This window comes from Colobus angolensis, unplaced genomic scaffold (genome assembly GCF_000951035.1).
Source record: "Colobus angolensis palliatus isolate OR3802 unplaced genomic scaffold, Cang.pa_1.0 Scaffold3, whole genome shotgun sequence".
Lineage (NCBI taxonomy): Eukaryota > Metazoa > Chordata > Mammalia > Primates > Cercopithecidae > Colobus > Colobus angolensis.
In genome coordinates this window covers 19553874-19558241 of record NW_012116265.1, presented here as the reverse complement: position 1 = coordinate 19558241, position 4368 = coordinate 19553874, and the positions used below count along the sequence as shown (strand labels likewise).

General features: G+C 51.2%; 1 protein-coding gene across 1 annotated transcript in view; it reads right to left on the bottom strand.

The window, feature by feature from the left end:
- The window catches only part of SYNDIG1L (synapse differentiation inducing 1-like), a 21526-nt gene extending 17158 nt beyond the window's left edge, over positions 1-4368 (bottom strand). Inside the window, exon 1 of the mRNA XM_011949573.1 lies at positions 4347-4368. The gene's annotated coding sequence lies outside the window, so the exon portion shown is untranslated. The remainder of the gene's footprint in view (positions 1-4346) is intronic.

Sequence of the window (4368 nt, the reverse complement as noted above, 5' to 3'; positions counted from 1 at the left end):
CTCTTGACCTCGTGATCCGCCCGTCTCGGCCTCCCAAAGTGCTGGGATTACAGGCTTGAGCCACCGCGCCCGGCCCGAGTTTTGTTTTAAAGTGTGTTAAAGAGTAGAAACTCTGCCTGGCAGCTGGATGTATGGAGTCAAAGCCCTAGGTAGTGTTCAGGGCCAGAAAGAGATTTGAGAATCATCGTAGGACCTTTGGAGAGAGAGAAGAGAAGGGCAGAAGAGAGAACAGAAAAGGAGAGGAAAAAGCTGATGGGGGAACTCAGGAAAGACAGATTATACAGGTGGAACACTTCTTGGCTCCCACGGGAGGTTTCTTAGTCACTGTCTTCCAGGGAGAATCAATTGCCCCCTTTCCACCCCCTGCCACCCTGGGCTCCTACGGGCCAGACTGGCCTCTCCTTTAAAGCATAATCCACCTGCCTGGGAGATGGGCTTGTGGCTGACAAGGGTGAAAATTGCTGACAGGATTGGGATGGTGGCTCCGCTACTCAAATTAGTCCATTTTCAGGTGGAAATCAAATCTTTTTTCTTACTGAAACAACCTGTCTCTCTGCTGAAGCAGCTCATTCCCAACCACTTAGAAGCAAACAGCACATCTAATGGCGGAAGATAACACACCTAATGGAGAGTTTCAGCATCCGGCCCCACTCCCTGCTTGGTTTGCTTGCTAGGTGATGGGGTGGGAGCAGCTGCAGGGAGGAAGGAGAAGACAGAATAAGAGGAGAGGTAAGAGAAATGAGGGCTTGATATAAAGGGCGGGGGTGAAGATCAGTCTTTAGTGTCGCCTGGCTTGCAGCAGAGGGGACCTTGCCCCATACGGGATGCCAGCTGAGTCCCGGAGAAGGGAAAGGGGTTGGAAAACGCAGAAGGTTTAGAGAACTGGGATGTTCCTTCTCCCAGGCTGAAGGCTGTTCCTCCTGCTTCTGTCTCCCCGGTGTATTTTGGACCTGGAAGCCCCTCTAGGATTCACAGATGAATTGGCTTTTGGACTTGAAGGTAACCAATGATGTGCAGATATCTCTGGATATTCTCTGCCTCTGCCATTTTGTGTGCATCACGCAGGGGAAGGGACCTGCATGTGTGTATTTCAATGTTTTAATGTCTCTCTTCACACACACACACACACACAATTTCTCTTTTTTTTTTTTTCCTTTCTTTCTTTTTTAAGACAGGGTTTCCCTCTGTCGCCCAGGCTGGAGTGCAATGGCACGATCTCGGCTCACTGCAGCCTGCACCTCCCAGGCTGAAGCGATTGGTGCCTCAGCCTCCCAAGTAGCTGGAATTACATGCCTGGCTACTTTTTGTATTTTTAGTAGAGATGGGGTTTCGCCATGTTGGCCAGGCTGGTCTCGAACTCCTGACCTCAAGTGATCTGCCCGCCTTGGCCTCCTAAAGTGCTGGGATTACAGACCTGAGCCACTGTGCCTGGCCACACAATTTCTTAATGACCATGTTGCATTTATTCTTCCTCTTTCTCAGCTCCCCCCAACCCCTGCCCCTAAGATCACCCAATCATGTGCCATGTGCCAGGGTTGACTCCTTTCTTCCCTTTGAGGCCTTGTAGAAGGGCCCAGAATAAAAGCCTCAGCAAGGAGGGAACAAGAGGGAAACACAGGAAGCAGCCAATGGGTAGTTTTTCCTGGTCAGGAGAGGAGCCAGATATCATCTGCCTGGGTGACCAGAGATGTCCTGCACCCTGACAGCTCTGGGAGTGGGGTGTCCACCCAAACAGCTGCAGAAGGAAGGCTAGTGTATTGTCCTCACCCCAGTAGCAGGCCAGCTCCCCTGCAGACCAGCCTTGCAGAAAAGAAAGCACCTCGCTAGCTTGCTGTTGCTGCCGCTGCTGCCGCCACTTTGTTATGAGGGTTAGTGACTGTCCATTAACTCCAGAGAGCTGATTTTTGCCAGTGCTGCACCGACAGCTGGGAGCCAGAAAGCGATGACGTGAGGAGGGGGAGACTGGTCCCCCATCCTGGCTGGGCACTCACAGTGTAATTCGGCGAGGTCACTGGCATGGCTTACTCAGCTCTACTGAAATGTCAATTAGCTAAGGTTTTTCTGAGCATTGGCTGGATCTGCCACAGTTGAGGGAAATTATTATCAGAGAAACTCATTGTGTGTGTGTGTGTGTGTGTGTGTGTGTGTGCGCGCGTATATATCTCACACATATAAATTCTCTGTAGGGATGGATCTTTCCTGCCTGTCCCCTCCTCTGGTCTTCCTAGGAGGGAGATCACAGCCAGGCAGGGTCTCTGGTAGGAGATGGCCAAGGATGGGGTCCCTGGCCCTTTGTTACACACAGAGATGGTGGTGGTTGTGGTGGCAGGGATGATGGGGTGGTGGTTCCTGGCCTTTGGGCTTGGAGGCAGGAGCCCCTCTCAGTTCAGTCACTCTGAGTCATACTCATGGCTTTCCCAGAGAAATAAGAAAGAGAGGGGTTTCTTAAGAAAACATCAGAAATATAAATGACTTTTTCTGGTTCCTATTGCTCACTTTCACTCCATTCATAAAATCCAGTTCATTGCTAAAAGGTCATTAACTTAGTTGTCAAACCAGATTGATAAAGCTGGCATCCTGTATTCAAGCAGAACTGAGGGGTTTACGGGCCTCAAGAAAGCCCTACAGAATATCAGGGCTTGAAATCTTAACTCATCTAGCCCAACTCTTCTTTTACAGATGAGAAAAATGAACCCCCAGAGGGGAATGGACCTGCCTGAGACAGTGGCAGATCTGTGACCAGAACACAGGGTTTCTGACTCTCGGTTAAATGTTTTTGTTCTGATACATTTTAACTTTTCATTCCCTCATTTTACACCCGATTACCAAGTCCTTACTATCTTCCAGGTGCTGCTGGGGAGGGGGTCATGAAGGGAGGAAAGAGATGAAAACAACACAATTCCTGCCTTTAGGGAGCTGTTTCCTTAGATCTGTAGTTCTTAGGGAGAAAAAATAAAAACCTGTGAGTCAGACTCTCACCTTATATTATCTCCTATAGGTGATGATGGAAGAGGAGAAGAAGAGAGGACACACTTTTTTATCCTTAAGATTTATAAGTTTGGCTTCACTGATTCTGAGACCCCAGGGTGGCCAAGGACAAAGGGAGAGACATGGCCACGCTGGGAGAAGAGGGAGTAGGGGTGATAATAATCAGGTCACTGCCAGCAGGCCTGGTTAGGGGTTAGGAACAGTGACAGCAGCTCACACTGGTATGGAGATGTACAGGTGGCAAGCCTCCAATCAGGTGCATTGTTTTTCATTGGATCCCAAGGCAGTTCCCTGAGGTGAGCAGAGCATTGACCTTATCCCCACTCTAGGGGTAAGGAGGATGAGGTTAAGAGAGCTTAGGGAACTAGCTAAAGCCAGTAAATGCCAGCACCCAGCCAGGAACTCCTACTCTAGCGCTCTTTCTACCTCTGGGAGTGGGGAAGTTGGGTTGGGTTGGAGGGTGGGGATAAAGCAGTAGAAAGAAGCGGTCAGCCGCAAGGATAGGCCAAGTCTTCCTCCACGCAGTTTTATTTTGATCGCTACATTCTGCCAGTCATAGAGAACTCTGCTCTGAAGAACTAGAAGCACTTTGCAGGCCTGAATGAGCTCATTCAGCGCAGTCTTGCCAGAAAGAGAGAGAATTCCAAATGGAGGCTCTGTCTAGGGTCACCAGCACATAATAGAAAACAGGACCCAGGTTCCCTGACTCTTTGCCCTCATGCGCCAAGAGATGTGATGCAAATCCTGCCTGCTTCTGTGAGCATCAAGAGTGTCACAGGAAAAAAAAAAAAAAAAGAGGTATCTTCGAGGACCTCCTTCCTTCCCTGAAGAAATGGGTTAATGCACATCCTAAGGGGCCTCGGCCCAAGAGCCCATCCCTTGGCCCAAGAGCCATTTCCAGGGCAGAGAAATCTCAGAGCAGGGGGTACCACAGCCACCAGCGTCACCCCTGTGAACAGGTTTGGGTGCGAGAAGAAGGGAGCTTAGTGAAGCCTGCTCAGATTTTGCTAGTGTCGCAAAACCTTGGTAGGGACTGGGGTACCAGGGAGTCTGAGGCTCTAATCAGTATTTCTTGCCGTCAGTAGGCAGGATGTCTAGGAGCTGCCTGAGGTCAGGGTCAAGGCCTGGTGTTGCGAGGTTGTGGTGTCTTGACCCCAGTTCCTCAGCCCCCTCCAGCACCCCCAGCCTGCAGGGTGAGGGGTAGGGAGGGACGAAGTGCAAGCCTTGGCGGAGCGCAAGGTGCGGCCAAGCAGGGAGTCAGAGCCCCCAGCCCCGAGAGGGCTCCCGTGCCCTCCCAAGCTCACTCCCGACTCCGCGCCTAGCTCTGCGCTCCCGCGGCGCCCCAGACCGCCCCTTACCTGTCCCGCCGCGGACGGTCCC